The sequence below is a fragment of the Scyliorhinus canicula genome, chromosome 2, assembly GCF_902713615.1.
Source record: "Scyliorhinus canicula chromosome 2, sScyCan1.1, whole genome shotgun sequence".
NCBI lineage: Eukaryota > Metazoa > Chordata > Chondrichthyes > Carcharhiniformes > Scyliorhinidae > Scyliorhinus > Scyliorhinus canicula.
The window spans coordinates 192,418,126-192,430,513 of record NC_052147.1 but is presented as its reverse complement, the minus strand read 5'-3'; the positions used below and the strand labels follow the sequence as shown (position 1 = coordinate 192,430,513).

The following is a 12,388-nucleotide window of genomic DNA, read 5'->3' as shown; positions in this document are numbered from 1 at the left end:
CCATTCTAGAATCTATGGCATTTTGGAAAAACATAAGGATTCTCCGTCCCGCCGGACCTGTGGAAGAATAACGGAAGAGCTTTTATGGTGTTGTTCACAAAACCACTTCTCCTGGCTATCAGCCCCTCTACCGATCTATTGTCACGTGCCTTGATGCAGTGAGGCAGCACTCCTAAAGGAATCCAAATCATCTGGTGACCCCGAAATAGCAGATCACCTCATTAAATCTCTCAATGCTGCACATTGAGCCACTGTAGGGGTGCTGCCGGCACAACAGAGAATTCCGCCAGCAGGGAATCCAGCCCAATATATCTGTTATCTTTGCAGCTATCCCTTTTTATTTCCTAACTTGTAGATAATTACACCATTGTGATTTTAGTTCTTTAAGCTTCTTTGATATATGCTCTCTGCTGATTTTCATTACTTTATAACTTCCTTACTCTTAGCAACTCCTTGGATATCATTTATTCTCTGTTTCTGGTATACAATATACATCTTCTACTGTGAAAACAGAAAGAAAAATGTTAATTCCACTTCTCTGCCACTTTCGCTTTCACCATGATGATTTCTCCTTTCTTTGCCTCTAAGGGACCATTATGGACTTTAGCTATTCTGTTCCTTTTTCTATACTTGTAGAAACTGTTTTTATCTGCTTCCTTTCCAGCCAGTTTACATTCATATTTTTATTTATTACCTTTTTTTATCGTATTTTTAGTCACGCGTTGCCATTTCTAAAACACTCCTAATCCCCGGGCTAGCTACTGTTCTTTACAATATCATAAGACTCTTCTTTTAATCTATTACTATTCTTAATAGATTAAATAGGGGCAGCACGGTAGCGTGGTGGTTAGCATAAATGCTTCACAGCTCCAGGGTCCCAGGTTCGATTCCCGGCTGGGTCACTGTCTGTGCGGAGTCTGCACGTCCTCTGTGCGTGGGTTTCCTCCGGGTGCTCCGGTTTCCTCCCACAGTCCAAAGATGTGCGGGTTAGGTGGATTGGCCATGCTAAATTGCCCGTAGTGTCCTAAAAAAGTAAGGTTAAGGGGGGATTCTTGGGTTACGGGTATAGGGTGGATACGTGGGTTTGAGTAGGGTGATCATTGCTCGGCACAACATCGAGGGCCGAAGGGCCTGTTCTGTGCTGTACTGTTCTATGTTCTATGTTAACTACCATTGTAAGTCATGGATGGATCTTTCTCGCCGAGTCTTTGTTTTTTTAATAGAGTGGGTTTTTTTGAGCATTGGAATTGTTTTAAAAAAAATGATTCCCACTATTTATTTACTCCCACACCTTTTTAATTATTTACCAAAGCAAACTTTGCCAGCTCCGCGTTTAACCTAGATAAATGACTTTCTTTAGATTGAAGGTTATTTTTGGGAGTGGAGTATGTTGCTGCCAAACGTAATATGGAATTCAATGTTTTTCATCACTACTTTACAGAGGATCAGTTACTATGAGACTATTCGTTAAGCCTGTCTCATTGCACAAAATGTAATATGAAATAGATTAGCCATAGTTGGTTCCATTGCATATTATTCCAGGAAACTGTCACAGAAAGGGTATTAAAAACTCTTCTTTCAGACTTTATTTACCAATTTGTTCAGTCTGTATGAAGATTGATGACCCCCATGATTAATACTCTGCCTTTGTTACAGGCTCCAATAATTTCTTGTCTAATGCTTTATTCAGTGGTAAAGCTAACTTTAGGGAGCGTATTAACTGCCCCGTTAAGTGTTTTCTGACCCTTGTTATTCCGAATCTCCATCCATCCAAATTCTACTTCTGATCTTCTTGGCCAAGATTCTTTATCATGACTGTCCTTATCTCATCCTATACAATTGGCACATGGCTCGGTGGCAATCCAGCGTGTTTTAATTTGGACCCTGACTCCACAAAATTTCTCAGCAGAACATCATTCCTTGATATATCTATGTTGTTAGTTCCTATGTGGCCCACAACAACTGGATCCTCCCCATCCAAGTTCATCTCCCACTGTGAGGAGATGTCTTTAAACCCATTGAGCCAGCTGATGAGTGAGTGACACTGAGCCAGATGGCTTTGCAACTAAACAGTATATTTTGCAGCAAATAAAGTAAACAAGCCTGTTCACTGACTCTATTTAAAAATATGCCATGAATTCATGCAACAAACAGAAATTTATTTGATTAAAAGCAGGATGACTGCTCCAGAAAGTTGCAGTGAGTGGAGGATAGTTACGCTAAACAAATTGATGACTTTTCTAGAAATATGTGATGGATTATTGCATAATACAAACTGGTGATTTTTGCAGAAATGTGCAGCATTGGAGGCTAGTTATATTCAAATCCTGTGTGTGACAGCAATCCCTGCCGCTTACAGCAGTGCTGTCTCCAGGGTGTGATTGAAGGAAGGAATTACCCAACTATCTTCATTTTGGCCTTGGGCAGTGGCATCAGTATAAGCAGCAGCCACCAGAGCTTCATACCCACAGGTCCTAGTCAGTTGTGATGAACAGTTTTTGGGGGTGAATCTCCAATATGGAGCCCAAGTGTTCGAGTCGTCGTGTACGTCATCGCGTTTCACGATGGCGCGAACCGGGTCTGGGTACGACCGATTCTGGCCCCCACAAATGGGCACCGTTCCAACCCATGCATGCGCAGTTGGGCCGCGCCAACCTGCGCATGTGCAGGGGACTTCTTTAGCGCTCCGGCCCCGACTCAACATGGCGTCAGTGTTCAGGGGCTGGCCGCGCCAGAAAGTAGGACGGGGGGTGGGGGGGAGAGGGCGGAGAGGTCGACCCGCACGCTGATTGGTGGGTGCTGATCGCGGGCCCGATCCCATTGGAAGCCCCCCCCCCCCACCAGACACACACACAGAGGCCGCCCCCGACCGTTTGCGCAGAGTTCCCGCCGGCAGCGACCAGTGGTGAACGGCGCCGGCGACCCTGCCGATTCCAGCGGCCCATGGCCGCCGCCATGCCAAATGCGCTGGCGCAAATGGCGCCGATTCTCCGCACCTCGGAGAATCGTGCACTGGCGTCGAGGCGCGGTTGCGGCGATTCTCCGGCCTGGTACGGAGCTCGGAGAATCGCCCCCTTTATTTCTTGGAATCCAAGAAGTGGAGCCTAATGTTGTCGGGAGCTGCATGAGACCCGGAAGGCGGAAACCACCATTATCGTCAACCCGCAGCTGCTGTATACCGAAAATAGAATACTCCATTTCTCAATTTGTAGTGTCTCTTAAATAGCCGATGTGAATAGACTTTGTAAAATAGACCCTTCGGCTGAAATTCCTGCCATGAGCCCTGCCTCACCTCAAAGTCATTGGCTGGCATTTCCTGACAAAGGAAATAAAGCCCAAGTCTGTTACTGAAAGGAAGAGACCATAAGAAAGGACCTGATAGTTGGAAGTACAGTAAAAGCCACTGAGATTGACGTAAGATGGGGCAGGAGAAGAAAACCAATGAAGTAATGTCATTTTTCTTTTGATTATTCTGTTAACCGTTTATTTCTATTTTACAAGATGTCTACTTATAATATTCTGTGACACTAAATTTAAAAAGAGCTTTGGCTGTGCTGCAGTTCCCTTACAACATCTTTCAGTCTGCTTAGTTTACCTCGCGGTGACCTAGTAGGAGTGATCGAGCAGGTCAATCAGCTTTTCAAAGAAATACTCTTGAGGTACAATATTATATAAATCCATATTCTGAATTACTCGGTAATTGTTATAAATCATACTGTGGGGCTAACAGCAGTTTAGACTTAATTAAAGACAGATGTCCTTGCCATGAACAGTAGCTGGCTTTCTATTCCCAGTATTCAGATGGGCCGTTACAGTTTTCATAGAAGTGTTGTTAAAATTAAAGGGAAACGTTTGTGCCTGCAAATGGAGAGGGATCATTCTGTGCCAGTGCTCTGCTTTTATTTATAGCCCAAGATTTCAGCCTCACTCTCTGTCCGTGGGAATGTTGTTTTGCTTTTTTGCTCTGAAAGCGTGCATGAGAAACTTTTGGAGTCGAAAACAGCTGTGTTAAAACTACTCTGACTCAGCGATGGTGGAGAAATGGGCTACGGAGAGGGTAACCCAAACATATGTTCTCTTTTTTTGCAAACAGTTGTACCTAGCCACCATGAGGGGGCTAATTTATTTAATACTGAATAATTCAGTGATGATGTAATTTTAACACTTCCTTATTCGACAAAAAGAATAATTTCTCACCTGTACCTAGACATGTTCAGTTAGTGTTACTTCACCATATAATTGGTTGAGATCGACCAGAGCCCACATCCTAAATTGGAATAACCCACCAACTTGAATTATGTGTTAGCCCACATAACTCTTGTGCATGGGAGGTAATATTATCAATGGTGGTGGTTCATCACATTGTGACCCACTGGCAAAATGCATTGAATCAGAATGGGACTTGGAGAGAGGAGCCTGACTGTTTTTGAATTCAGTCGCCAGCTCAACTTCCTTCTGGACAGTGACTTGCCACATGATATATTGCCACACCCATGTAAGTACCACATAGAATAAAACAGATATATATTCAGAGACCTGGCAAATTCATACAGCACCAGGTTACTGTCAAACAATAAATTTTCCAAAACTCCCGAAATTTGAGGAAAGTTCTCTGAGAAAGTTCTATTAGATTGGAAAATAGTGAACCAACTCTTTCATTCAAAAAGGGAGGGAGACAGAAAGCAGGAAACTGTAGGCCAGTTAACATGACATATGGCACAGGGAAAATGGTCGAAGCTATTATTAAAGATATTATAGCAGTGCACTTGGATAAATTCAAGGTAATCAGGCAGCGTCAACTTGTTTCATTTTGAGAGAGACAATGGGCGCGATTCTCAGGGCCGCATTGTGCTCTCGCTTGAGAATGCCGGGAGAGGCTTCCAGCGAGCCTCCCTACAACTTCTGTGCCTCGGGAGATTCTCCGAACTTCTGTGAGATGTCAGAACTCCACCCAAATGACCGTGGCTAACCGGCACCCCCGGAAATAGGTCGTAAATCTGCTTGTGACCTACTCACGCAAGATCCATCGATTGGAGGGGTGATGGGTGAGGTTCCTGGAAGAGAGGGAATGCTGTGAGGGGGCTGGGGGCCTGAAGAAGGGTGACCCCCAGGGACCCCATAGCGGGATGTCCTCACTTGGGGGGTGGGGGGGGGGGTAGGGTAGTGCCCATGTTTGTAGCAGGTGTCATTACCCATGGGTGGGGGGTGTGGGAGACCCACACGCTCACTTAGAGATCAGTGAGAAACTCCCCAGGGCCCAACAAAGTGACGAAGTGTCATTGAATAGCGGCGGAGAACTCGGAGAGCAGACGGGAAACTCCCTGAGAAACCTGCCACAAATTAACTTCGAACTTTTTTGTGAGAATCACGGCCATTATGTTTAACAAATTTATTGGAAGTTCTTTCAAAAAGTAACATTGGGTAAAGGGTGGATTTGTTGAATTTAGATTGCCAGAAAGCATTTGATAAGTTGCACATCAAACATTATTGCCGAAAATGGGCACTCATGGTGTGGGGTGACATATATTGGCAGGGAGAGAAGATTAGCTACTTAATAGGAACTAGGGAGTAGGCATAAATGGGTTAATTTCTTGTTAGCAGGAAGTAATGAGTGATGTGTCACAGGGATCCCTGCTTGGCCACAACTTTTTACAATTTATATAAATACGTTGAATATAATAATCTTTATTGTCACAAGTAGGCTAATATTAACACTGCAATGAAGTGACTGTGGAAAGCCCCCAGTCACAACATTCTGGTGCCTGTTCAGGTACAATAACGGAGAATTCAGAATGTCTAAATTACCTAATAGTACTTTCGGGACGTGTGGTAGGAAACTGGAGCACCCGGAGGAAACCCACGCAGACACGGGGAGAACATGCAGACTCCGCACAGACAGTGACCCAAGCCGGGAATCGAACCTGGGACCCTGGTGCTATGAAGCAACAGTGCCAAGCACTGTGCTACCATGCTGCCCATGTATGTTGATGACATTATAATATGGTCACCTGTGCGTGAAGAACATAATGCAAGACTCCTGCAAGTGTTGCAGAGAATACACGTTCACTGACCAATAGGAGGAGGCAGGGGCAGTACTTCTGGTGTTGGGACTGTTGGAACTCAGTGCCTGTGAAGGACACAGAGAGGCCGAGTGAAGCCTGTGTGAGGGATGTGAATGGTGGGTTACAGTGCTGGCAGTCAGCACCAGTTCACTGGCTTCCACAAGTATTTTATTTAATGCCTACACCATAACAGGAAGGAGGAATTATGTGACAGCTACATAAACAGGAATTGCAGCAATTTGTTTGTTCTTCAAACTGAGATCCAAGAAGAAGGCCTCACAGAAAATAAATTGTGTGTTTCTCCTCTGGGGCAGGGCAAATAGAATTTAAGAACCAGCGTTTGAAACCTGTGTGAATGTTTGAAACCTCTGCAATCGTGTTACTATATGGTGTATTATAAGTTATCAGTCTTAACAAATAAAACTCATGGGACACCATGTGCTATTTTAAAAAGAAAGAGATTGCCGTCCATATGCATGTCCTCTCAGGCAGAGCTGGCAATGCACAGGCCTGGTGCCCAGTGGGGCAGAATGCCACCTCCTGGCATCAGTACCGTCCCATCCTAGTGTTAGCGTGCTGTCCTAGTACCACCACCTCCTGATGTCGGCTGCTGTCCCAGGACAAACTTCTTATTAAAAATGGCAGAGTCTTTGCACCAGAAGTTGAGAGAGCAGGTTACACGACCGTCATGTCCATTGATGTCATGTGATCGGTGCTTTGGCTACAAAATCCTGAAGGAGAGACTCCTCTGTTTTATAGCTGCAGGCAAGCAAGCAACAAGATTGTGTGAAAACTGAAGATAAATCTGTTTGTAATAAGGAAGAGAGGGCCAGAGATATAAACAGGCCAGGATCTCACAGCTGAATCTGCTGGAGAGAGCTTCACAGGAGAGTCCACAGCAGGACAAAGCAGTGCTGGTGAGAGTTACAGGGCCTCTGGTGAACAACCCATTAAGAAGAAGCTGAAATCAGAAACAAAGCAGTATAAAGATGGATTTCTTGAGGTATGGCTTTATTAATTGTGCCAATGCAAATCATGTTTCAGTGCCCAGATGCGTTATGTGCAGGAAAGTACTGTAAAATGGAAGGTACTGTCAAATGAAAGAGTAAACATTCAAAAGCATGTCATGACTAAGTGAGTTCGAGGACAAACCTCTTGATCTTTTTCAAAGGATGCAGCGAAAACTTAAATAATCAGCTGAAGCCCTTAGCAGAAATGTAACATTGAATGACAAAGCAAGTGACACCTTGAGGACAAAGCAGTCTCACCTGTCGCATTAACGGTAAGCAAAAAAATCAGTCATGAAGTTTGGTCAGCATGGATCACAAAGATTGGCCATCGTGGATCGCGAAGATCGTCTGGCGTGGGTCCCGAAGGATAGCTGGTTGGTAAAAATGGGTCCTGGGCAAAACGGTTTGAAAAACATGTGTACAGGATTGGTCTCCTTATTTACTGAAGGATATAAATTTCTTTGAAGTGGTTCAGAGGTGGTTTACTTGACTAATACCTGGAATGGAAAGGTTGTCTCTGAGAAAGGTTGGATTGGCTAGGTTTTGTATCTACGGAGTTTATAAAAGTGAGAGGTGACTTGATTGAAACATAACGGGCATGAATCAATGGCCACTCTGCACCTGAAAAGCAGCTCACCGCGGTATAGCGTGGCCAATAAAAGTCAGGAGAGATCTAACGTGATTTTGCGAGACAGTGTGATGGTAATACCGCCCTTTGTGGGCGCACAATATTTTGGCAAATCTGCATATTGAAGTGAGTCAGCTAGTCTCATTTCAATGTGAAGATTCCCGAGGTACTTGAAGCTTTGGGATCTATCCCCTTCACCTTGGAGACCTCGGGCGAGTGCCGTTTGGTACTGGTCTCCACAAACGGGGACCTGACAGAATGGCACCCGTGGAGGTCTCCCAGGGCATCAGAGGCCCTCAGCTGCATGTCCGTTGGGCAGAGTGGTGCCCTGCCACTGCTGGTGCCACCTGGGCACCTTGGCAGTGCTAGCCTGACACCCTGGCAGTGCCACCAGGGTGCCACCCTGGTGGCACTGCCAGCTGGTATGGGCACTGTCAGGGTGCTAGGTCAGCAGAGCTCCTCAGTGTGGAAAACAGGGCTATGTGCGGCCTTGGCTGTAAGTTCCCTGATTAGGCCCCTTATACAATGCAGCTAAATATGTTTGCTATGGGACTATGTTCCAAGTTAGTTAAATTGTGTCCATAAGCACCCGAGGTATCTTGACATTGTGGACATGGAAAGGTTGTTTTCTCTTGTGGCAGAATCTAGTGCTAGGAGTCACTGTTTAAAAATATGAGGTTGTCGGGGGTCGGGGTCTGACAGTGGGGGTAGGGAGGCTCCGACCCGGGGGGGGTCTCCGATGGGACCTAGCCCGCGATCGGGGCCCACCAATCGGCGGGCCGGCCTCTCGCTCCCCGGGCCTATTTTCTTGCGCGCCGGCCCCTGAACTCCCGCACCATGTTGCGTCGGGGCCGGCGGGTTGAGGGAGGCCACCGCGCATGCGCGGGTTGGTGCCGGCGCCACTGCGCATGTCCTCGTTGACACCGGTGCCACTGCGCATGCATGGATTCCGTGACGCACAGTTCTCGCCGAGATGGGGGACGTGAACTGCTCCAACACCGTGCTGGCCCCCTGTAGGGGCCAGAATCGGTACTCCCAGCAGCCCGATCATGCCGTCGAAACGCAACGGCGTTTCCGACAGCATGGACACTCTGCTGCCGAATGGGAGAATCCCGCCCATCATATTTGCAATTACAAAAATTTAATATGTCACACGTTAGTAACAGATTGTACTGGCTCCAGCTAAATGTATTTACTAATCGGTCACAAGTCTAATTGTAAACTTAAAAAATGTTATTAAATGCAAATTTAGCATAAAGACTTGCAGTTATATTGCGCCTTTCACAACCACTGGATATTGCAAAGCACTTAATAATAATAATCTTTCTTATTGTCACAAGTTGGCTTACATTAACACTGCAATGAAGTTACTGTGAAAATCCCCTAGTCACCACACTACGGCGCTGTTCGGGTTCACTGAGGGAAATTCAGAATGTCCAATTCAACTAACATGTCTTTCGGGACTTGTGAGAGGAAGCCGGAACACCCGGAGAAAATCCACGCAGACACGGGGAGAACGTGCAGTCTCCGCTCAGACAGTGACCCAAGCCGAGAATTGAACCCGGGTTCCTGGCATTGTGCTATTCCACTTTACACCCAGTGAAGTACTTTTGAACTGTAGTCACTGTTATAATCAATCATCGCAAACACAAAGTATTGCATGCCCACATTTAATTATATGCCAGTCTGCTGGATTGAACTGTACACCCTCTGAAGTTGGTCTCCAGTTTCTTTGGTCAAAACTGCACACCCTTCACCAGTGTGCCCTCATGTTGCACCTTCGTCTAGACCACACCTGCTTTTAGTAACAGAATATAGTATGGCAGCACTGTATGCAGTAGGTCTCACCTATCACCTCTGATCCTTCCTGCTAATTTCTATATCCCTGGTAACGTCATTTAGCATTTAAACTTAAACATATCTGAAGTCATGTGACCATTCCCATGATTAAATTTTTTAAATATTGTTTCACAATCATGGTTATGAACATTGCACATTATAACATAATCTATCCTATTTCTCAGAATTCTTCCTACTAAGCTCATTAGCTGTTTCAACTAGCCAATTCTAAGGAACGTGTCCCAACATCTGCAATATTGTGTTTATTGATTAGTGTTTTATCATTGTTGTCTTGACGACCTGTGTGCAATGAAGGTACCTGTCTGTGTCTCTTTTAACTGTCCAATCGGGATGACACTGATTGCCCCAGTGCCATTGGCCAAATAATCTTACTAAAGTACTCACTTTTCACAGTAACTTCATTGAAGCCTACTTGTGACGATAAGCAATTTTCATTTCATTTATACAGGGCACAAGCTATAGAAAATAATCATAAAAAGAAAATTCAAATAAAATGTTACTTTCTACTGCCAACAACGCAATCCAGGCCCTCCAGTATCCACTGGCCATGGAAGGCATCGAGTGTACTGCTGACTACTTCATGGTCCTTCTCTAGGACCACTTGGGCCCCACAAAGCCACAGAACAGAGACAGCCAGAGCAAACACCACTGGTACAACTAACCGGGACTTGTGGGTGGCTACCTTGGCTAGGCCCAGGAGCAGGGTCATGGAAGTTATCCAACTTTCCCCTAACTGCACTGGGCGGCCAATGTATGCAATGTTTCATAAATTTATCTTTCGTCCTTGGGCAGGGACAATGCTAATCTTCTCTGTATCATTCCAATTTTAGTACTGCATATGTGCTGCTGAATTGAGCTAGTTTAGTTTTGCTGCTCTTTCTCGTAATGTATAAATCAACTAGTTTATATAACTCTAAAACCTGCAGAACAATCTCTATTGCATCTTTCTACACTCCTCTTGCTGATATAGGTTTCAGTGAAGTGTAAAATGGAGCATGTCTGTTGTGGATTTTCAGAAACCAAATCGTACAATAAAACTAGTAAAAGAAATTCTCATTCTTTATCAACCATGCATCGAAGTTCCTTGCTGTTTTTTAAAGAAATTTAAGCAGGATTATATACAAGGAAATTCTTTTGTTTTAAATCTTTTTATTCTCCTCATTTTCAAAATTTTCATCAATAAACAACCAAAGAAAAAGAAAACAAATACAATAACAATCCCCCACACACAAACCGCACCCTGCTCAATATGCAGACCAAAACATCCACCCGTACATTCTGGGTTTAAAAAAACACAAATTGGGCAGCACGATGGCGCAGTGGTTAGCATTGCTGCCTCACAGCGCGAGGTCCCAGGTTCGATCTCGGCTCTGGGTCACTGTCTATGTGGAGTTTGCACATTCTCCTCGTGTTTGCGTGGGTTTCGCCCCCACAACCCAAAGATGTGTAGGATAGGTGGATTGGTCACGTTACATTGCCCCTTAATTGGAAAAATTGAATTGGGTACTCTAAATTTATTTAAAAAAACACATTAACAACAATCCGTAAACCGTGTAACCAAAGAAAACAATATGTCCAACACCCCACCCCCTCCCCCAACGTTCAATGGCAAGCAATTCTCGTCAGTGCATAATAAACAGCCCCCATGAATTGTGAAACCCTTCCTTCATCCCCTTTAGCTGAGACTTCACCTTCCCGAGAGTCGAAGAAATTTAAGTCCCCCGCACCAAGCCGTGTCACAGTATCTTCATTGCAGTATTAATGCAAGCCTACTTATGATAATGAAGATTATTAAATATTAACTTATTAAAAGATGGAGAAGCTAGCCTCCACCCCAACAAGACCTGCATCCGGGCAATCAGCGAGGTAAAGGCTAACATCTGACCCCGCGCCAGCCTGCCGCCCGAGCTTCTGAAAAGGGCTTCTATATACAAGGAAATTCTTAAGGTAACATTTACACAACTATGTCCCATAGAGTTTCATAACATGACGTTAAAACCATTCACCTAGCACAAATTACATTTGTTATATCTTCAATGTTTGTTCAGAAAGCCACACTACCCTCTGTCACCTTCCGCTGCTGGATGTTCACCTGTTTTGACTGTTCTTGGTTTCCTTTCTAACTAAAAGCGGAAGGACCTTCAAAACGTGAAAAGATCAGCCAGTGGCAATTGTAGGAACCTGTTGGTTTTGTCCATATGAGTAACCCAATTTGAGAATGATCAAAAAAATGGCATTTTTCGCAATTAGGGATTCTGTGATTTTATGCAGATACAACTTAAAGGTAGGTGGTTAGTGCTCATTAACATTCAGTTGGTGGGTTCACTGTATGAAAAGTGAAGCCTGACATTTTACATGTACCATAAGCTTAAATTGCAATAGGGTTTTCTCATAATTTGTCGCTATTGCACATGAGGCAGTAAGACTTGGTTTGCTGAATAAACTTAAGTATTCTTGCTAGTATACCTATTGTACTCTAAGTAACTTTAAATGTCAGGTCTACCAGTCATTAACTTGATTTTGAATGAATGAAATTATTTTAAAAATCAAAACTGAACCATATACTACTTGTAGAGATGTGCAGCAGTCAAATTGCCAGTAATTTAAAAAAAAAAAGGCGTTACGCATCGTGTCGCGGCCAGTTTTCTGGGTGGGCTGGTTTCCAGCATGTTGTTTGAACGTTTTTGAAACTGATGGGAAAGATACCAGAAGCCCACTGGATATTATTTGCACTCAAAATGTTTTTTCTTTTGTGCTCCGGTGCCCAAGTTTTAAAAAATTAATTAATGGAATGTGGCTGTTGCTCACAGGGCCAGCATTTATTGCCC

The 12,388-nt window shown here is 44.4% G+C and overlaps 1 protein-coding gene and 1 non-coding gene across 3 annotated transcripts in view; one reads left to right on the top strand and one right to left on the bottom strand.

The window, feature by feature from the left end:
• Positions 1-12,388, top strand: part of itprid2 (ITPR interacting domain containing 2) — a 210,425-nt gene that overhangs the window by 37,708 nt on the left and 160,329 nt on the right. The gene's annotated exons all lie outside the window — the stretch shown is intronic.
• Positions 10,308-10,414, bottom strand: LOC119962510. Its single transcript, XR_005459888.1, has one exon. It is a non-coding gene; the product is annotated as a U6 spliceosomal RNA (small nuclear RNA).